This window comes from Epargyreus clarus, unplaced genomic scaffold, assembly GCF_041222505.1.
Source record: "Epargyreus clarus isolate Ecla_fem2 unplaced genomic scaffold, WU_Ecla_fem_2.2 ptg000019l, whole genome shotgun sequence".
NCBI classification, from domain to species: Eukaryota; Metazoa; Arthropoda; class Insecta; order Lepidoptera; family Hesperiidae; genus Epargyreus; species Epargyreus clarus.
Window position 1 is genome coordinate 16416197 of NW_027332227.1, and position 24095 is coordinate 16440291.

General features: G+C 33.9%; 1 protein-coding gene across 5 annotated transcripts in view; it reads right to left on the reverse strand.

Annotated features, from left to right (window-relative positions):
- The window catches only part of LOC140750491 (EGFR adapter protein), a 138195-nt gene that overhangs the window by 63838 nt on the left and 50262 nt on the right, over positions 1-24095 (reverse strand). For 2 of the 5 annotated variants that reach the window (XM_073084043.1, XM_073084042.1), the window contains exon 1: positions 16191-16311. The exons of 2 other annotated variants lie outside the window; for them this stretch is intronic. The gene's annotated coding sequence lies outside the window, so the exon portion shown is untranslated. Of the gene's footprint in view, positions 1-16190; positions 16312-24095 lie in introns of those variants that run through there. One more of the 5 variants, XM_073084044.1, reaches the window with a different exon arrangement.

The following is a 24095-nucleotide window of genomic DNA, read 5'->3' on the forward strand; positions in this document are numbered from 1 at the left end:
CAGTTTGATTGTTTATAAAGCTATCGTCTATTATCCGGGGTATCGTTTCTGACTTAATTATTATTTTTATGATCCTGCAAATTACAGCTACTAATACCTATGGTACCTACGGTATTAGTAGCTGTGATTTAACGATACCTTTGTTATCAGTTTAATAGTAATGAAAACTATATAATGATAATGTTAATGGTCCCATTCCGTTACTAGGAGTTGCATGTTAAAAACGTTTGTCTAATGATTTTATGTATTTTGTTCAGATACTACATTTATATAATACTACAGTTACGATTACAATCATAAGATTTAAATTCGATTGATGAACAATTAAGCATCCGGTCGTCATCACGACACAATAAAAATACATTTTTATGTATGTTATAAGGTTACCATAAACGCCCGTTATTAATAATCAATCTATCCTATGTTTCGACCCAAGTTTTACCGAAGATCCAGATTTAATAATTGCTTGATACCGTACATTTCGATCTTTGGTAGGCTAAAATTGGATACGTTATTAATAACTTAAATTGTAACATCGAATGCTTTCCCGGATCGCGTCGTGTCCCGTGTTGATAGATTCCCCTTGCTTTTGTTTCTCACTTTTATTGTTGCCTGTTTGGTTTGCGACCATTATAAAATTTCGAGTCAGCAAAGTCAATCCTTTTTGTATTGTTAAAAAATATCATTTTACATTTTGTAGGTTTTTATTTCGAAATGATGAATGTTTTGAGTAATGACGCTTCTGTTTTTCAGTTTTAATGACGATTGCTTGTGGTTGTTATAATATTTTATCTGGAGCAACAACTTTTTGTTTTATAATATTAACTTGATATTTTAGCTTGGTTTTAGGAGTCCACGATGAAGCCTATAATTATAAAGATAAAATGAAAAATATTGAAAATATTAAGTATATTTTCAATATTTTTCATTTTATATTCATGTTTTAATTAAATTAAAACGGACACTATAATTTGTTACAAGGAGGACACATGATAACGAAAGCAATGAAAAAAACAAATAAACGGAAGGTATAATTACTTATTTTTTCATTTCTTTCATCTTCTTTATATTTTTTTTCTCATTATGATATGGAATTTAATGAATAAATAATAGTTTAAGAAAACAAAAAAACACGCTTTTATTGCTAATGCTAATCGAATTAAATACAAGATTTTTCTATAATAAAATTTAAGTTATTAAAATAATAATTCAATTCAGAGTAAAAAGCGTATTTATCAATTGTAATTTTACAGCTTGGTGTAAAAACAGTCGATAAAGCTTTCGCATGTCTTTCTCTGGGCGTTTTTCAGTGCCATTTAGAACAATGGTTTCTTGCTTTCATGCCTGTTGTTGTGGCAACAATGCATCTGCATTTTTCTTAAGCGAGAGCTCAGCGACAATCCGACGATATTGGAGTAAGCTGCAGCCTGCAGGTATGAAGCGGTAAGAAGCTTGGCGTGTGGTACGACTTGAGTCCTTTTCAATACGAAAAATATCTTATATTCCAGATTTTTAATAAAAAGAGATAATAGGTATATTTTTTCTAAATTTCTTGTAAGGATTTGAATATTTCAGAATCAATGGTATTGTACGGGCAACGCACGTACAGTCCTGTATCAGAAATTTACACCCATTCATTGCTTTACCGCGCGTCACTCACCCCATTTTAGTTAAATATTTCCATTAAGCAAGGAAATATAAAACTTTAAGATTTTATCTTTCTTTTATTTAGTTCATCTAAACGGTTACGGTCTAGCCCTTACAGGAATATTCAATATTTTAGTAATTAAAGGGTTATTGCCAAACTACCCGAGGTCGATCACAGGTGCGTTGCTGCAGGCAGGATTAGAACGTCTTATATTAGTTTGGCCTTACCTTACAAATCACGTATGTAGTATTTAATAGTTATTAGGTTGTGAATAATGTAGTTTAATTGTTTCTGCAATAATAATAATGGACCGTGGCTTTATGTGAGTGTATCTATTCATTACTTTCTGCGATTTTCCTACCCACGACAGTCAATTTAAATTGCAGATTTTCACTTTTCTACGTACTTTAAAATCGCTTTATTTATTTTCGCAGTCCTAGTCAGTCCACTGCCCGTGAATCCTTTAGACTAGAAGAATTACCTTTTTATAATACTGAAGTAGTAAACGAGTAGGCAGCCCAACTGATGATAAGTAACTATTCCACCCGTGGATCTCTGGGATCAACCCTAGATTAGATTTCTATCTGAGGTTATTACAGCTGCATTGCTACCCCTGAGTAGCCTTCAGGGCTGGAAAGCCTCAGATAAGTATATTTCCCTTTCCACACCCTTGCAAAGAGACATGAGCGTTAGCAATATCCTCTCACAAAGTAATCAATGTAAGCCGCCGGCGCTTGTGGTCCGCTTCCGCTCTCACTGAGGCCTGACCCTAAGTAATAAAGCGAAGTGGCGGGCAGCGTCCATTTTAATTAAGCACAATCCCGTTCCTGTCTCTCTGTTACTGGGAAAGTATTGTGTAGTTTTAGTTTATTAAGCTTAAAACCTTCACTTTTACTAGGTAGTTAAAAATTACTTATCTTATATGTATGAGAATTTTATCTCGTGTCACAATGTGGCTTTACCGATTTTCACCAAATTTTATATTCATATTCAGTAGGTCTGAGAATCGTCTACTATCTATTTTTCATACCCCTAAGTGATAAGGGTTGTTCACCCTTAACATTTTTTTAATCATATGGCAACACAACGTTTGCCGGGTCAGCTACGAGTAGTATATGTGTATATCTTCAAAATAACTAGGAAAATTTGTATAAAATAAATTATTATTATCCTATGAGTATGGTACCCTTGAGTATGGTGTAAAGGTAAAGGTGGTATTTAAAAAACCCTGCCTTAGGGTAAGTATAGGTATCTACGATAAGAAAATTCTAGAATAAATTTCGTATTTAAATCCACCGGCTTAAGGGGTTAAACAGGCTTAAACTTTAAACAGATACTAATTGTTAAACAAAAATATTTTGTCACGTACAGATACCGAAAGAACTCTCTTGGTATTTATATGGCACTGTGGCTCCGAAATACGATTTATCTCAAAGCGATTTCTATTCGAATTTTCCTTTGACTGCTGAACTATTGAAGTAGAAAATAAAATGTTCGGGAGACCAGTCTCCGGAATATTGTCATTTCTTATAAAATCCTATTTTAGTAATATATCAAATAAAATTGTATGTGTGTTCAGAAAATGTATTTCATGATTTTTTTATTAAGGGAATTTAGTTACGAATATTGAAACTGATCTTATTCAATTTCAGCGAGGTAACAGCCAGATTGAATGTACTTTAGAAAACTCTGATATGACTGACGGATGGACATCAAAGAGCTTATACCATTAGGGTTATAAAATAATTATATTTTGTACATAATAAGTTTATTAAAATCCACCCCCTAAGGGGTCTTAGTAAAAGATTGTAAATTAATATTTTTGCAGCATTTTTTTATCTGTAATTAAAAAAGCTTCTACGCATTTAACGCGTAGAAATTTGACATATTTAATCAATAATAATATAATAATCAATCATGATACCATCCCATTAATGAAACATCTTCATATCCTTGTACGTAAAAGATTTTATTATAATTTCGATTTTATAATTTGATAGTTTTAAATGGCACAAAGTGACTTGAAGCACAGAAGTTTCTGATATAAGCCCTACTTTCCAAAATTCAAACTCACTCTTATGTCATTAAGAACTTTTACGTTCAGTCCATTTTAATCTAAGTTTGAAGTAGGGAAATGAGTAGAGCGGGGTAAAGTGGCTGGTTAAAAATGAAATGTTGTTAAGTGAACGCCCGGATTACCCAACTAACGGGTTAGTAAAGGTGCCCTTGTTTCACTACGAGCTCATAATTATGCGATACTGGTCAGGATATCATAAGAGGAAAAATCGAATATCCTTCAAATGATTCGGGTTGCATCAGCCACCATTCAGTCACCTTCTTTAATGTGATATAAATCCTCATAAATAATGAATAATTTGGTTCCGATCCGGTAGTAGCATAAGAAAAAATATTGTAACTGACAATTTGTAAGTGACTCCACAGGCCTATACAAAATAAATGTATTTAATTTCAATGATTTCTGGCTAGATTAATAGCTGTTTTCTTGTATAAGCTTAAAAATATATGTAATAAGTACCTATTTTAACAAGTAATTAATTTAAAAAATCAAAAACCCGACTGCACCAAAAAGGCTGAAGTAGAATTTCCAAAAGCAGTGAATTTCATTATTTTTATCCAGAAAGCCAAATACAAAGTTTCATAGTAGGTGTCTGCTTCAAAAACAAAAGATGTTCAAACAATATTATCATATTTTATCCTCGTAGTGTTCATTTACGCTATATAAAGAACCTATGTGTAAAATTCCAGCATGCTTAAGTTCAGCGGTTTCACTTTGCGTTGATCTCTGGCACAGCAACTCTCTCATTTAGTCAGACAGTCATCTCGATGTGTATATACGAGTATATATGTACTAGCTGACCCGGCAAACGTTGTGTTGCCATATAAATAAAAAAAATGTTAAGGATGAACAACCCTTATCACTTAGGTGTAAAAAAAAAGATAGTGGCCGATTCTCAGACCTACTGAATATGTATATAAAATTTGGTGAAAATCGGTGAAGCCGTTTCGGAGGAGTACGGTAACTAACACGAGAATTTTACATTAAGATATATTATATAATGTATATGTAATCTCCTCTTAATTTCCTTTATTTTGACACCCTACTCGATAGGTTTGGTTAACTTTTTTTAAAACGTGTTACTATTTTGCGAAAAAATTCACCATTTACGGTCTATAAAATATATAACTTCAGTAAATCAAAGTTTCGGTCATTATTTTACCTCGTTAGAGGTAGCATTTCATTATTTTTATCCAAAAAGCCTGATACAACATGTCATAGTGTTTGCTTCAAAATTGACGATTGTTCAAATGAACTTTTAACCCTTATTTTACCCTCTACGGGGTTGATTTTTCGGAGGGGGATAAATAAGTGCGTCCTTGTTTCTATCCAGAAAGCCAAATACAAATTTTTATAGTAGTTGCTTCAAAATTAAAGGATTTCAAAAAAACTGTTTTCCCCTATTTTACCCTCTTAAGGGTAGAATTTCCAAAAGGCCTTTCTTAGTACTTATTCAAGCTATATAGAGAACCTGTGTGCAAAATTTCAGAACTGTAAAGTTCTTGGTTTAGGCTGTACGTTGATTTCTGAAAAATGAAAAAGTCATTTAGTTAGTCAGTCAGTCAGTCACCTTACTGTTTTATATATATACAAATATGTTTTTATAATCTCCGTTTAATTTCCTTTCATTTGATACCCTACTCGATAGGTTCGGTTAACTTTTTTTTTTAAATGTCTTACTATTTCGCGCCAAAAATCCGCCATTTTGATTTTTTTTTACTAACACCTATCTAAGGACACTCGGGTCGTTGAGACAAATATAATGACACTTTAACTGTTGAAATTCATCCAGCCGTTTGTTAGATCGGATCAAATAAAGAAAGACAAACATACAAGATACGCGCGAAAAACATAACCCTTCCTTGGCAGTCGGGTAAAAATATATGCCTAGAAAAATAATCTAATCATTTTCATGTTAGCGGTAACGGCCTTTGTTTACATAATGTATTCCAAGTTACAAGGCAACTGTGTCACTTCTGTTATTTTTCGTCGCTGATCTTATATCGTTTTGAGTCAAACAACTTCATATCTTTAGCGGTGAGTTTGGGATGATGCTTTTAAGGCTCCTATTTAGATGTTAATTAGTTTCTAAGAACGTAATACTTTTATGATGTACGTCAATGGAATTTATATTGACAAAATACTGAAATTAGTAACATATTTATTTGAACACATAATAATTGTATGAGATTTAACTTAAGTTTGTATTACATACTTCTATTACAAAAAAACACTAATCTATACTTATATTATTAATATTATAAAGCTGAAGAGTTTGTTTGTTTGAACGCGCTAATCTCAGGAACTACTGGTTCGAATTGAAAAATTCTTTTTGTGTTGAATAGACCATTTATCGAGGAAGACTTTAGGCTATATAACATTGCGTGACGAAAACGGTTCAAGATACCAAAAATATATGTATGAAATAGTTATTCCTCTTGAAATATTCAAAAAAAATTATTTAATATTATAAAGCTGAAGAGTTTGATTGTTTGAACGCGCTAATCTCAGGAACTACTGGTTCGAATTGAAAAATTATTTTTGTGTTGAATAGACCATTTATCGACGAAGACTTTAGGCTATATAACATTGCGTGACGAAAACGGTTCAAGATACCTAAATATATGTATGAAATAGTTATTCCTCTTGAAATGACCAAAAAAAATGTTCGCAACAATATATGTCTATCTTTTAAGATTAACTCACTAGAACCGTTTTTACGTAATCCAATTTGGTCGAAATTAATGCATTATTTGTTAAGAGTTGTATCAACGTAATAATACTAATATATATCCAAATAAATGTGTTGTTGATTAAGAGTATTTAATTGTGAACAAAATTGTCTTTGACATCACTTAATTTCAATGAACATCTTAGAAGATATTACAATTTTAAAATAACACCGATATAAAATAATCTAAATATATATAACTCAAAGGTGACTGACTGACATGTGATCTATCAATGCACAGCCCAAACCACTAGATGGATCGGGCTGAAACTTGGCATGCAGGTAGATGTTATGACGTAGGCATCAGCTAATAAAGGATTTTGATCAATTCTACCCCCATGTGATAAAATAGGGGATGAAAATATTACTTCATAACGCGAGCGAAGCCGCGGGCAAAAGCTCGTTAATTATATATTTTTATAAGACTGGAGTAGTGTATAATTTCTTAATCACTGCCACTCACGGACATTTATAACCTGTTTTATAGGAGGGGGTTCTATCTGAAGGTAGATACGTTGTCACTCCTGAAGACGTAAGACGTCTAGGACGGATGCCTCATACATACTCGTATGTCAGCCGGCATCCTCACTTTTTCATCAAAACGCGAAACTACTTAGTGACAGAGATAAGTGTGGAGGTAGGTATATAATTTTAGCTGTTTATCTCGAACTAACGTACTTATAAATAAACAACAGAAAGTTCAAGATCTAACGTCCATATTGTCCCGAATCATCCAAGTTGGGGCGAGTGGGGATAAAGCTTTTAAGGCGCCGCATTTAGAAGTTAATTAGGTTCTAGGGATTTGCGAGGGACGTGGCAATCTAGAGCTCGCAGGTAAGCTAGGTACACTGGAAAGTTATGTATGATTTACACTTTAGTTTGTTATAAACTTAGGGGAACACTCTAAACATAAAATAATGTATACTTTTATCAGTAATATGTCAAGTTTAAATAAAATGTATCGTGTGTATCCATGACACACATACACAATACAAATAAAAATGTTTGAGAATTTTAGTAGAAATATGTATTTTTTCATGGCTATTATTTTTTAACTTAATCTGTAAATTATGTGGATTGGTAAAATTCAACTTTTTATTTTCTGTGACTTTCGACTAATTTTAAGTTTCGTATTAATCTTGAAACCTAAGCAAAAAGCAAAAGAGTACAACATATACATCCCAATAAAAACTCATGATCTTTCCAGACTCGATATAAACCAACCCCAGCTCTTAGTCACGTGTTGAATCGATCTCCGTATCGGGCCCTCATGGATAAATAATTGTGTACTCCGACCCCGAGAAAACAACACGTGGCGTTGACAGGGTAATCAAATGTTAATATAGAATAACTGTTTAGTAGTACTAGTAGACTAGAATCATTACTTTAGTTTTGGATTGAAATTATCTGTATTGGATGTAAAGAAATAAATATATACGGCTGGAAGATATCGCAAAAAATGGTTACACACATGAAAATGTTTCGTAAAATCATTCAATGCTTAAAGCATGTTCATTAAAAATATTACCAAATTATTTAGGTCTAATTAAAAAAAATGGTCATTCAAAAGTACACATATATTTATTTAACATGTTTGTTCCATTTTACAACATTAATATAAAGTCCCCTTTGTTTTGTCGCGTGTGAAATCGATCACCGCTGTGGGCCGCGCGTGGATAAATAATTATTTCGGGTGCGTCCAACCACTGGCCCTGGGGCTCACGCCGCCGGTCAACAGTGACAGATCACAACAAATTCCTATAGCTTTTTGTGCAAGTCAAATTGTAATGTAAATATACTATTATCTTAGATGTAATTCTCGTTTGTCAGATGATATTTTGGCTGGGAAATTATCTAAACTCTAACGTTAACTTTTTCTGATAAAATCTTTCTAGAAAACTTTCCTAAAACATAATTTACGACAGTTTTCTTACAACTTAAACGATTTCCTAGACCCCTGGGACAATATTTTAGAAAATCATTATCCGGTACCAATCTACGTTTGCAAAAGATTTATTGTAGGTACTAAATAAATCCACCGACTTGTATGTTTTTTATTATAAAAGTGGCAGACGAGCGTGCAGTCTACCTGATGATAAGTAGCCACTGCTGTCCATGGACGTGTGCGATCAGCTCAGTTGAAATATGAGTCCTACCTGAGTTTGTCTACATAGTCGTTGCTTCCCCTGAGGACTAATTTGGAATGCCTCAGATGCCTTCATGCCACATCTATCTGAGTGGAACACAGTAGCGCTTAAAACTGCAGAAATATGTATCTTATCACACGTCTGTGTGCGCCGATACGTCAATGTATAAAGTTCATCATGTAGAAATTCCTCGTAAGAGTGGTCAAACTTAAGTTGGTTACCACATAAAAAATACAATCATAGATGACATAAATAATGTTCAACTTAAGATTGTGCAATAGTAGATTAGATATCATCAAAATACTCAATTTAACAACGCAACATGACGTTTTTGATGTATTGTTTCACGTTCATATTAAATGGTTTTATTGTTTCAATAACAGGCTGTGGACAATGACTGCGAAAAGCAATCTAAAAAAATATCAAAACCTGTTCATTTATCAGATTATCCCGTCATCATGTTGCAAGTATGTACCATGTCTTATTCAATGTTTAGATGTGAGATAAAATATGAAAATGAAATAATGGATTTAACACTTCTTCCATATGCAATATGAATACCATATACAACTGTACACATGAAAATATCAAGAGCCAAAAGGATCATCGTTTAGATATCCACTAGGCTGGGAACCCCTTGTGATTTACCAATTTAGGCACCGATGTAACCCATAGTTTGAATAAATGAATACTTTGGAAATATTATATTTTAAATACGTTAATAGATAAATATTTTCACAAAACTACTATCATCTGATGCTCTAAAGTATGACATTGTCACCCAAAAGGTCGGCCGACCTCTATTTCGTTTGTTTAATGACCTCAGAGTTATGAATGTTTTAGTGTGTAGGCACTCTACTTGGCATAAAGTGTGACACTTAAAACAAGTAACAAACGAGTAGCTCGCTAGGGACTTACTTCCACATTTATACATAGAAAACCATCTCTTTTAAGAGCTTCGTAACATACTGGGATCAAGACTAAGTGATGTACTGAAGCGACTTGCACTGCATTTATGCAAGTGTCGATGACTAAATTTAATTCAACAAGACGTTTATGTCAGGATTAGAACTAAGTTTTCAATTCATTATATGGAATGGCTGATAATATAAATTAGTCATTATAATTACTTAAGCTACCAAAATATTTTATATCTCTATCTTTTTGTAATCAATCATTTCGTAATTTTATTATCAAAGTGGAATTAAATCCCACACATATTTATAAATTAATATTTATAAAAAAAAAAAACAATTAAATCTTCCCGTCTTTATCTATGTTACATCCAAATGTCTATAATATCCATACTATTACAAATGCGTCGACATTGGTACTAGGTAATTTTGCTTTAAATTTGTCACATTGTTGTCATACTGGCTTTTTAGAACACACAATAATTATGTATTTACATCAATCCACGAGTAAATAGGACAGCTTTTAACAGCACAATATAGCACGAACTCCTTCCGTTGCTTTTCAAAAAATGAATTCACTAGTTTGAAAGAAACTTAAAGACCGTTCTTCACTCTCAGAACCATTATGCAATACAGTCAGCAGATCCATTTCTTTCAAAGAAACTTCATGTTTAATGCCGTGGAAAGAATTGAGCGCTAAGTTCCTCAACTTGGCCATTCGCAGCTGTTTTGTGGTGTTCGTATCCTGCGGGTCCATTAGCGCTGCAGCACTCAGCCAGCCGATAGAAATGGTTTTACCACGATGGAATATCATGGAAACCATTAAGTTTTCTCGTTAACTTCAAAAAGTAAGAGGACATTATGTTCTGGTTATGGGTAACGTAATAGTTCTAATATCAGGGAATTCAGAGCTCGATCCAGACCCAGCAGTAATCATGACCTGATAGATGATGAAAATTATGTTATTAAATTAAAAAAGCGACATTATAATATGTGTTAACGAGAATCATGCAGCAACATTCGGAAAAAAAGAAAACAATCACAAATTGTCTCATTTTTCATATAATGTCTCCTTAATGACATGACATTCGTGAATTTATGACATTTAATATAAATTAGTTAACGTTTAATATAGTAATAATATATAATGTAATGTTAAATCTTTGTTGAATTACTTGTATTTAATTATATTGAAATTGAATTGTAATATTTGCATGCTATTAAATTAATATAGCTGAATATGATACAAATGTATATTGTATTGTAAGACCTGTAATGACTAATATTCATGGCAAATAAATGATTAAATGATTAAAACCAGGTAAACTAGCGTTGGGATTACATAATTGTGCTCGTCATAAGTTTAGTTAGAGTTTACTTTCCAAGTTTCTAACTAGCAATTTGTTTTGTGGGCACAAAAACACTAATGTACCAGCGTTTTAGATGCCGCTAGACGTTACCCCGATGGACTATTAATGTTATTAATTGCACTCCTAATTAGTTTTGCACTTTACTCGAACGAGAATAGTGTTTGCTTTTAAGGTCATTTTGAAAGTTTTGTAAAACATGATGTTCTCACTGAGATCATTTATTTCATTTTCATGTTAATCTTGGATAAAGTCTAATGGTCACACCATCCTTCAGTCACAGACTACAGGTCCATTTCAAACTCAACGCTTTTTGGTACTCTAAAGTTTTTTGGCATACAGGTACTTTGTTCATTTATTTTAAACCATTAACTGCAGTTATCCTTTAAAGTGTCCTTTACCTGTCTAGGGGAGGAATGTTAACTGTAGACGTATACGAGGGAGGATGAATCTTCTAAAATACTTAATACCCTATTTAGGTATATAGTGGCATCGTATCTTTGGAATAAAGCATCAATGGAGCCATACATTAAACACTTAAATAGCAAAGTACAAAATAAATACGCCAGAGTAGGCTAAATTCTTTTTATCTCTCAAGCAAATATTTCATCACTAAATAATTCAAGTGCACACTCGTGCTTCGTAAGTATTTGCTCACTCGAACACGATTACCTGCAGCAGTTGAACGATTCGAATCGCAATTGTAAACAATTTCTCACTACTCGTCGATAATCACCTGTATTTATGCTTTTTCATACTTTCAGCGTTTGAGTACCTCCTCCCGTCTCGCCGTCGCTGTTTAAGCGCTATATTCAACGTTTGTTCTTTTTTTGAGAGTTTGGCATTTTTTTGTTTTTATTTTTTTGCACTCTGCATGAACGGTACTTGTATGTTATTCGGAACACTTTCTGAGTTCATTTTGAATGAAACCTGAATGTACCCATAAATTGATATACAGGTTTTTTCTAAAAAAGACGTTAGTAGTATTACCTACATGTTCATCACCTTCATAAATTGACATGAGAACAACGTGGTGGAATATGTTCTAGTTCTAGTAAGATGTACGAAATTGCTAGCTTGCTTGTTTAAATTTTATTATATTTTTAAAGTTCCAGGGCTTTTAGTTTCTTATAGATTAGATTACACTTTGTTAAACGAGGTTTAATGCAGTTATATTCGCGTAACAAACGTTCAAGCGGATTAGATATAAATACGCGATGCATTTCCACTTGATGGTCTTCAAAGCGCATCCTCCCTTTGAAACCTTCACTTCATAATACGACCTACATATCTAATGCCTTCTGATTTGTGCTTCTCGTTCAGTCGTATTCAGATTTTATTTTTAATGAGGACTTATCTATATCAAAGGCTTTCTATTCAGTCATATACTGCATTTTAATGAAATGCACGCTAAGTGGATCTAGGCATTGTGCAATTTACTGGCATTGGTTTTCTATTTAGAGCATCTTTGATGTTTTTAATTGTGGCTATGTGGTATTACTGCTCATTAGCAATCCTCGCAGTTCTCTTTACCTTTTATTTTATTCCTACTTGCTGTATGCTTTTGTATTTTTTTGGTTTATGTGTTTCGACACCGTCGGCACCGCCACCACATCTATTTCTACCTTATTACAGCAGTGTTAAATATTACTGTGTTCTGGTTTGAAGGGCGTAGAAAAGTGGAAAATTTTTCGAGGCATTCCTACTTAGTGCTCAAGGGAAGCGGCGTAGAAATCTGGAGTTGATAATATTTGTCCATGGACAAATGTACCTACTTACTATCATTTGGGCCGCATACTCGACTGCTACTCCTATATCATAAAACATATCAACCATAGCCTGCGTCTCCCTGACATTGTAAACTAGCATAAATTTAGCACACATTAAAACAAAAGCTCATTATTAATAATTACACCTCTATTCCACGTTCACTTATCTCGACAGCCTAAATCGGCCCTAACCTACATCAAGACTCTCATCCTGTGAGCCGTAAATTGCTGAAAATAAGTGTTCCGTTTCACCGAGTTTGCAGTTTTGTACTTATGCTTTCGTCCTCAGGAACTTAATTGCGGCTTGAATGAACTACCTACAGGGGTAGTTAGTTTTTGGGGCCCCGTGACTTACAAAGATGGAAAAAGTTTGGTGATTTATTATGTCACAACATTTTTCTAATATCTAAAGGAATCGTTCTTAGAAATAAATGTAAACTAATGGAAATAGATATTATGTGTTTTATAATTGTCACGTAGTGAAAAAAATTCAAGTCTGTGATTGTGCCACGGAACATGACTCAAATGTGATCTCAATGAAGTTTAAAGTAAGAAATTAAATATGTAAGTAGTAATTGCATTTTCACGATATTGTGTTTGCTTGTGTTATTTATCCTAACTCTATTTATCCTAATCCTAATTATGCTTGACAAGCAATAATTTTAGGATTAGGTCCAACTTTTCTCTGTACAACTCCGTAAAGTTCATAAGTGAATAGATTGATTTTTCAATTAATAGAAGTCGTGATAGCCTAGTGGCGGACACACCCTCAATCGAGGGGGAAAAGTTCAAATTCCAAACTTGGAAATAAATTATCACTTGCTATAACTATGAAGAAAAACATCGCGCCTGAGATTTCTTTAAAAAATGAAGGTCTCAAAGGTGTGTGAAGATTATGATTTCGCACTTGGCTAGCGCGGTGGACTGTGGTCTAAGTCCCTCACCCTGAAAGGAGACCCGTGTCCAACAAAGAAATGGGTTGACGACGGAAAGTAAATAACTGAAAAACAAGTGTTTCTTTACATTCGCTCTGGTTCTTAATTACGAGATCTGCGTGACACGTTACAATGGGAAAACTTAAGCAATAACAGACTTCAACTTTCCTCGCAATCTTCATAAAAGTTTTGACACGCGATAACAGCCCTTCTGTGTACACGATAAGATCCTAGGATGAAGGTGTAAGGTGTTTCGGCGTCACCACGAGAGATTTATGCAAAGAGACAGTTTGAGTTATATTTTATGGCAGTTGGAAATATGTAGATAGCGAAATAAAAAATTGTATTATAATTTATACACAGTTTGAAAAGTAGTCTTTAAGTATATTAAGGACAAAAATGTTTGGGTACTTCCACTCTTAGTATCGGTGTAATAATAATATCTATTTGCGAATTTAGAACCCTTTTCGTTTTACTTGGTAATCATTTATAACCCTTGTCTAGAGGGTACCACTATCCAGGCGGTTATATGTAACAACGACATGTTTATCTTTTTGGAACATATCCAGCATTCCTTTTTTAAATCACTTTATCATTTTCAATTTAATAATATATTTTTTCTAAGTCACAGCTCTTATTTCACACTACCATTCTGTATCATAAGTCGAAACATAAACCACCCAGACCCAGGGCGGAAATATTATTATTATTTTTATAGTTTGGCAGAATCGAAACTGGCATCATTGGTATATCAAACCGTGTGATAACCCACTGCGCCACGCGGTTCCTCATACATAATAATGTATGTATAATTTATTAACACTAAAACAACTATCAAATATACTTAGTACAGTATTAATTAAGACCAGCAGGAAACTAACTAGAACAAATCTAACTGGAATATCAATTAGGAAGTTTGTTCGCACACCAAACCACGATTGAGTTTGTAAACAGTACTTAGGATTTGAAGCGAAGACAATTGCCACAGTGTAATATTCACTCGGTTCTGCGCAAATTGTCCTGTTTTCTACTCTCGTACTTTAGTGCTTACTGCTTGTTACCTCCCGACGTAAAAAGGGTGTTACACGCTTGAATCATTTGTCTATTTTTGTATTTCTCTGTGTGTTTCAGAACTAGTTAACACTTTTTACATTGTTTATTTTATTTGACGAGTCGTAATCGGATAGATTAATATATTTTTCAAAATATCTTAATCGGATAGATTAAAATATTTTTAAGCTATATGGTAATAGAATGAATAAATAAATAAACCACTGCGATTTTTCCGGTGTCGTGGGTAGGTTGCCACCCGTACTTTATAATAAAGTATTCTACGTTATTTCAGGTAATTGTACTCTATACTTTATGAGAACAATAACGATTATGAGAACTATTTATTTACACGCAAATACTTTATTGCGCATGATTTGATTTAAAAGTTTATTCGTAAGTATTTTTTCTTTAAACGAAATTTATTGAATGGTGCTGAATCGATGTCGTCACTCGCCAGCGCGACATCCCTTAACTTTAATGTAGAGAAAAATAAAGCGTACTTGTGTATTTTGATACTATGTACTCTTTATTCTACTTTTTTTTTTCTTTACCTATAATAATCAATATACTTTATCTGTAGAAAAACAGGTGGCAACCCCAGCCGTAGGTGACATACAGGAAATATGACGAATACACAAACACCCAGACTTAGAACATAAATCTTAATTCATTATTTAGACATCCATTCTGGTCGAGAATCGAACCTGGAATTCACTACAATCAGACCGGTATGACGACCGACCTATGAGGCAGCTCGTCAAAATCTTGGTGATTGCTAAAACTTCTCTTTGTTGCTAGTTATTGTAGATTATGTAGTCTCCGTGACCTAAACCAAGTCCATAACCATAATCATTGGTTTTATAGTACTTCTTAAAGAACATATTGCGGTCCCACTGCTGGGCTCTCTCTCATGTGTGTAGGTTTCCTCGTGGAGTTTTCTTTCCATATTAAATAAAATGTTAAAAAAAATAATACGCATATAATTTTAAAAATTAGACGTATGTGCCTGAAGCTCAAATTTTGTACCACACGATAAACGGGCTAGATTATTTTGAAAATATACTATCATTGATTTAATTTATTGAAAGGGAAACAACAAGATACGGTTTCAGTCTTCACTTCAATGAAGTAGCTTACTGAAAACCAAATGAACAATGATTTGAATGCTAATTATATTATATAACGATCATTTGATAAAATCTTTTCTGGTAAAATGACATAGTTCTTTACATTGATATTATTGTTTTTTTATTGTTAAACGGGATTGTATATTTATAATACGTTTCTTCCCATAATTTTGTGTCTTGAAGTTATGTACTTTGGGGCATGTGAATAAGGTATTTGAATATATATTCATATTTCTTATGTAATATATTTAATTACCTTACTGTTAATATCACGTTCAAAATCAAAAAACTAACAGCTTAATTTTTTGTGAATTAAAATTTTATGAATATTCCTTTTATAATTTTTATAAGTCTTACGACAAGAGCAATATACCTTAAAATCGATCTTAACTTATTTAATAGGTATCCTAAAATGCACTTACCACAAACTTCCAAAGCTCCTAAAAAGATTTCGAGTCACTCACTAAAGTTTCGTAGCTAGAGTCTATGAGTATAGTTGTATAGTACGAGAGATGTCCACGAGGCGCCCCGAGCAGGCTCGCGCCGCGACTGGCGTGGGGCGGCCGGCGCGCCGCTATACGTGCCGCCCGCCCTAACTTCATGGTACAATCGAAGTTTATGAGGGCTGGAAAATGTTTCAGCTTTTAAAACCTGCACGTAGACTTTTTACAAGTTTTTCTGGTATATCTGTATGAATCCTTTTATACAACTGTAACGAGTCCGTCTTTTCATGGAAAACCAAAAATCCTTACTCATTATTTTCTGCGTGCATTTGCATAAGTTTTATTAAAAAAATTAGTTTATAGTTTTTGGAGATTAGTTTAATTAAATCGATATAAAATAAAACCACAGATTAGACTTTACTACGTATCTACTGCACTTTAGTACGTGCCCATATAAATTGAACAAGTTAATTACGTAACAATAAATAAGTCCTGCAATACTTTACACATTATTTAAATTTTGCAATGACAAAGGTATACAAGAACATAATAAATGAAAACGGAGTTTTCCTTTCAAATTAAGTCATTTGATTATTATAGCCATCACGAAAAAAAATGTAATTATTAAGGGGCTGCCTCAGAACAATATGGGACTAATTATAATTTACCTTGATAACAAAGTACATAGCAACAGACCCAAAACAAAGAGATAAAACGTATCCTTGACCTAACTAGTAAAGCATGAAAAATGACACAGACATTGAACAAACGTCTATTACAGAGTGAATGCGGCCGGCGACTGCGCGTGACCCGCATACATCGGACCTGCGTCTAAACGGTTTTCTTTTGGATGTAATGGAAGGAACCAAGGAACGTGTTCCACCTGGATGTCTAGCCAAGACGCTAACGCTTTCAAATGTATGACTACGTTCACGTTTTTCAAAAGAGTGTGTTAATCGTATATGAATAGTGGTTTTTTTTTTAACATTTTCGAGGCGTATTGGAATAATGAAATAAGAAAATTATATAAACATTAGCCACCGAACTAATTTAAGGCTCAACGACCGTTTCTTTTTTGTTGACGAGGGGAAACCTTCAAAAGGTACCCTATGCCGTGCGAGCGACACGGGGTTATGTGAGATTTTTACCGCACTAAAACCGCCCCGGTGGCCGTCCTCGGTGCTGCGTAGAGGACTCCGGGATCTCCAAAGGAACGCAACCGGAGTCCTCTTAGCGCGTTGCGCCGTCGAGCTCCGCCCAGGTGAGCATTTTGACGCTCGCCACTCCGTCTGGTGTGCACGACGGTATGCGATCACACATACAGCCGTCGTTCCCGGGGTCGCTGGCCGAGCGGTTCGAGCTCCCACTCTTGCCGCCCGCAACCCCGGAAGCCCCCTTTGAGTAACGCCTCTTACGACAGGCAGGGGATACCGTAGCCCTATTCTAGTCCCGGGACTACAGGGACCAGGCTCAACGACCTACGGAGCAGCGAGATCTATTTTAATTTTTTAAAGAATAAGTATTTTCCAATATTTTTACGTAATTGCAGAGGGTAATGTTTTTGAGCATTAGTATCTATATTTATTTACTATGCATGCATGTCTGTTCTTTGGCATACCCTAAATCCCATAAAGCTTGACGGATTTTAACATATGAGATGTTATTGTTGTCAAAGTGTCTATGAAATTATTTTTTCTCCATTATTTAAATACTAAACAAAAAGAAAACAAACGACCTGCATTAAAAACCTACCTCAGGCTATATTTCAGCGCAGTACGGTCAGCGGGAAATCGCAACTAATGAGTCCCCGGGTACCCGACGCTTGCATGGGACTTAACATACTTCAAATAAAATCAACTCTCATTACAGCAAATAAAGTTCAGTTTGGAAAGCAACTTCACTGGGACAAAAGGACTTGCACCAGGTGTTGAAAAACAATTTCTATACATATTATGTAGTAAGGTTTACTTTTGTTCATAATTATTCGAATCATTGTATTCAGCAAATCAAAAAATTGCAAGCCTACAACGTTGATTAAAAAGATATAGGATGCAATTGATGGATGCATTGAAGTATTGCTCAATCCCGTTCCTTAATTCCAAATAAAACAGAATCTATCGCCCAACTCATAATTTCAATCTCCCACAGTTTGTTGAGTTAACCAGACCTCAGTGTAGCCTAATCTAGACAAGGCTTTTATTACTGATAGGTTTACAGTAATCTCAATTGATATAGTATTTCATTTGAACCATTTCAATAAGAAACATGTTCAAAATTGAAGCGTACATACACGCAATTGCACAAAATCTTTTTTAAATTTAACATTTTATGTATAAATCTAAAGTAAGTTTATAATAGTTAACCCTACTGCATCGTATGAGATGGCTCGTATCAGAAAATGAAATCAGTTAATAAGCCCTGACCTACATCTGAATCGGCAATTTCCTATTTCAATTATATTTCACGGAATTAAACTAACTGAATCGGTATATTTAATGAATATTCAAAACCATTTCCCTATATTTTTGATATGATTTATGTTGATAAGGTTTAATGTACAACAATAACTAGGACAAAATAATTGGACTTGACATCAATACAATATAATGTTATTTTTGGGATTTCAAATAAATCTATCCTAACTTTATATTAATTCAAGCATACAATTCAACGATACTTATATTATATATACTAAATTTATTACGATGAAACCGTTACGATGGAAGTGGATGAAATACTGGCACTTTAATTGAGTATTTTGAGTCTCCAAATGAAAATTTAAAAACCAATCGCACTCATACATGCTGCAATCGGAGGCCCTTATACGTCTAATATGTCTCTATAAAGTAAGTACCTATCGAATTAGCTGCGACGGCATGAAGGGTCAAGGCGAGTCAAGAGTAGTTCGTAAGATGGTGTTCTACGAAACACCCTCGCAACGCCGCTGCCGTGTCGAGAGCTGCCGCCTAACGTGCGAGAAATGTTTTAAGGGCTCACTGTTCTTTGTGATATACGAACTGAGCGGGTGATCAGCTATATAAGCGGTAGAACCCAAACTTACTACTGTGTTACCACGACCATAACCATTTGTAATTTATACAAGCAATGTTTAACACTGATGTTTATTAATTTGAAAGATTTTATAATAATTTATTTTATCAAAACTAACTAACTTACATATCGTTCTAACTTGAGCCTTAGAACTTGAACTAGAGCCTTGACGTAACACGTCTATAACCAACTTCAGATGCCCTACCAATTCTTGTTTTAATTGGAGTTCCACCTAAACTTCGTCACAGATCGGAGACGGTATAATATGTTGATATAGGTAATTCAATTGTTGACATAGGTATTTTGTTATATTTTAGATCACATTCTATTTTTGGATCCATGTTACGCACAGCAATTCGTATAAACAGCATATTTACGCATTCATTCGACGAATTTTGACCAGTTTGTTTCCAGTTAGTAAAATACACCCGTCAATAAATTCGATTTTATGAATTTAATTATAAACCAAACTATTGCGCAATCCACAGAATAGCGCGACAGCCTGTTCTATTTATAGGCCGGTGTCTGCCATCAAACGAACTGTCACGGCAGTTAGATGGTTGTTTAGAATACAACTGCGTGCTTTGTAAAGGACTTCGGCAACAATAGCTATTTTAACATAACTTCAGGTATTTTGTTGTGGTATCCGTGGTATTTTTGATCTGATTAGAGATTGCTTTATTTATTTAGGAGGCATTTGAAATTTGCAACTCGGTGTTATATGATAGACATCTGTGTTTAATTACAGGAAGACATTATGTCCCGAGTTTCTTAAAAATGATCATGAACTGTGACCACATAATATATAATACCCCGTTACCATAATCAAAAATTTAATCATAATTAACAATTATTTTTTTGATGATTGGTGTTGCACAGTAGTCACTATAATGATCTACCACGCAACAGTTCCAGGTTCAGTGCCTGGTCAAACAGACGCCTAAAGCATCATAACATTATCCTTACAGGCCGTGTGTCACGTGCTAGTGTACACATACACTCAGCGGGCGACGTAGCTCTCGAAACAAACTAACTCATCGTTTAATAATTACGTTTGCTCCACTTTTGACTGCTAATTAATAGACAACAACTTCCTACGGTTTGTTTACAGTAAACACTTAGTTCTTAGTTTGGATGCAGAAATGAATAAATATACTTTATGTTTGGGCGCTGAGATGTAACTAACTAGACGATATAACATTTTGAAGCAGACGAAATAAAGGCAAAGAACACCAAAAGACGTATTAAAGCATATAAACTAAGTTTAAGGCAATTGAATCTAACTCACAGATATGATGTAAATCATAATAAAGAAGAATAAAGAGCCAAGATCAATCGACAAGTGACAATTAGAGAAATCTAAGCAGGTATATCCAGCTATGGACTACAAAAATTGATGGAAGGATCTCACTTCAAGATTACCAATTGAATAGTGGTTAATCACCCTTCGATTTCGAAACGTCTACGTAACACAAACCAAAATATTTTTCTTATATTACCACAAAATATTGTTCTTACATTTACATACCTATTTTATAGTGGTATTGTCATACGCTAATCTCATTAACTAAATTTCTTTTTCAGAATTTTAATTAAAGTTTTAATTGCGACCCCTTGAATAATGCATTCGACCCATAGAGCAGCTCAAAGGATGTCCCGGTTCGCTATCGACTCTAATAAAATGCTAATTCTCGAAAATATTGGTGCTTTTGTACACAACAAAGTTTGTGGAACGTGTTAAGGCTTTCTAGCTTATAGTTTGTGACTTCAAAAGTTTGTGACTTATGTGTTATGCGTCCTGGTGGTTCCTAATGATTTTTTATTATATAGGAGTAGCAGACGAGCACCGAGATAGAAAGTATGTATTGTTACCACCAAAAATAAGATTATATTCTTACCGGAGGTCGGCCATAGATACGCCGCTGTCCGTGAGGACTAAACTGGCATGAATCAGAAAAATATATCTCCCTTACCACACCCTTCAATACAAAGGCAGAAACGCTAACCTTAGGAAAATTAAAACATATCCTAAAAATGTACCTATCGATTTCAACAAGGATACTTAAACAAAATCTGTAGTGTTCAAAAGTATCCCAACTAAATGTACAGACGTAATAAATAACGAACAAAAAGTCCCCAAGCGACAATAAATAACAAAAAATACCTAAAACAAGGCCAGTTCGTCTTAGTCCGGCCGAATGTTACGAGACACGATAAGTCTAAGGACAGTTGTGCTCCAGATTACGGCACATCGAAGCAAAGCTTTTTATGAAATATTCAAGGACTCGGGCGTAGATAAAGGTTTATGTATTTGAAATGTCCTGATAAGAAAAGACGGAACATAGAGACGAGTGAGATAGAAATGACGTCGACCCCTAATGCCTTTTAAAAATAAGGTACGTATAATAAATAACACAGATGTAATCATAATTTAAGATTAAAATATATTTTATTCGAGTGTATTTATGAAGGAAGACTTTATTAAATTAAAATTAACCGAAATTAGGACAAGTATATAATTAAAATGTGTACGACATTTAAAAAAAAGACACAAAATACTTGCTTTTACACGTAATTATTTCACATAATGTAGACTAATAATCTAGATTGACTATATTACGCGATTACGTAATTATTATAATAGAATCATCATATTTATTATTTCGTCAGAACTGAATCTGAAACCTACCGCAACTACATAAAACTCAAACCTTTATTTATTAACGCGAAGAACGTTTCCTTAAAACGTTTTCCAGTTAGTTTTCAGAGAGTTGCAGCATTTTCAATGAGCTATCTATCGTTGTATCGCCTTATCTATCGCTGTATCGGTCTGTGGCAACGGTTAGATATCGGAAATGTCTGAGCAGTCTCGCAAACGGGGTTAAGCCTTTACAATCTGCCTCCGATGTTGGAAACTAGGGAAGTTTCTTTGAGAAATGTTACTCAAATAGCAGCCGATATTTTAGCAAATGTTCCCAAGTTGAGAAGTTGGATGAAGTTTTCTTTATGCGTGTTATTTCACGCTTTAAAATGTTTGTTAATTCAGTGAGTTCACTTTGTGAAGAAAATTCAGTTTTATGGTGTGGTGGTTTTCTATCTATTGTTGTTTGTTACCATAGTAACAATTTAGGCCATAGCCTAAATTCGGTAAAAAATGCTAGGGAAAAGCCTAGTTTTACATTATGTGATAATGCAAAATTGTTATTTTTTTCAGTCCAACCTTTTCAAATTGTTTGATGATTACTATAAGTATTTTTTGTTTGTTTTTAAAATAACTTTATTTAATACAATGAAGGTACACAAACGTTATACAATAACAATAATGTTAAGTAGAACAATCTTACAAATTTCTTTATTTTATACAGACTAAAGATGCCTTTTAAAAATATTTAATAATACTATAAGTATTAAGATACTTACTTCTCCCGACGTTGCTTATATCTGTAGATTGGTTATACTCTGTTAAGTCGCGAGATATGTAAAGTTAAAAAGATATTGATATGCCAAAAGTACACTGCAAACTGTCTAATCGTTTAACAATTTTACGGGAATTTTATAACTAAAAACTTTGGCAATCAACTGCAGTTGCACCCAACCTTAAAATGACCATCGACCAGAACTTTGATCATTTTTAAACTTTGGGAAACATATTATGGCGATGAGTTTTTAGTTTTTTACTTAGATTTACACTGCAGTTTTATGTGAGAAATAATAAGAATTAGGATCGTCTCGTATATGCAATAGGATGAACATTATAGTGACTGCCCTATGAGTATTTTACACAGAACTGTCAAGCATGTAAGGTTGCAAGCAGGCATCCACAATCATGATTTTTAACGGTAAAACAAGCAATAAGTAAGTCCTACTAATCCTATACATTCAAAACAAAAGAAAAACCTAACCACAATAGCCGTCCAGTTTAAATAAACCTCTACGAGTGACAGCGAGTGCAGCACAACATTTGTGTGCTGACCTCGTCGCGCTCCACTGACGCTGCATCTCGATTCAACGCGCTCGTACCAACTTTTGTTTTGGAAATAACGGCCGAGTGGACTTGTGGAAATAGTCCACGTTATAGGCAGCTAAAACTTATTGGAACGGTAGAAAAAATCCGCCTTGTCACACTAAGCTGTTTGTTATATATTTTGTAGTGAAACTAACTAAACTCAGGTGTTATAGAATTTATAAACATAAAAATTATATGGAAATTTTGTAGGTATAATTTATAAACCACCAGTTTTTCGAAGTTTGTTAAAAAATGTTGTTTATTTGGGTAGTCTATATTTCGTCAATAGCAAATAAGTAGTCGAACTGATCTATTGCGTATAATACTGTACAGGATTTGATCCCTGATGACTGAATTACATATTTTCTATCAGTATAAACGTTTGTGGCTTTTTGTATAATGTTTATATTCAGTACACATTATATGGTGCTTACAACAATCGGTTACCATTCTGTTACTACTTGTAGTGGTGTGTAGTACAGCATTCATTTACTTTTATTTTCTCTAACTAAAATTGTCCAAACAAAAGATTTGGTGCGTATTATGCTCACAATCAGGTCACCACAAAAATAAAAGTAAAAACTTCAAAATATTTACAAAATGCAACGCTCGAGAGACACTTGGACCAAAAAATTGGGCCATGAGGTTATGGGGTCGGCGTACACATACTTTTGTGGTCTCACTCTCGAATTGGGAAAAATAATATAAAGCGCCTGAATACCTCACCAAACAAGCATAATACCTTAATAGACAAATTTTCATCACCCACCACTTCCCATAAATCCTAATTGATATATATTCCTTCTCTTCCTACGGATCTTGTTGGA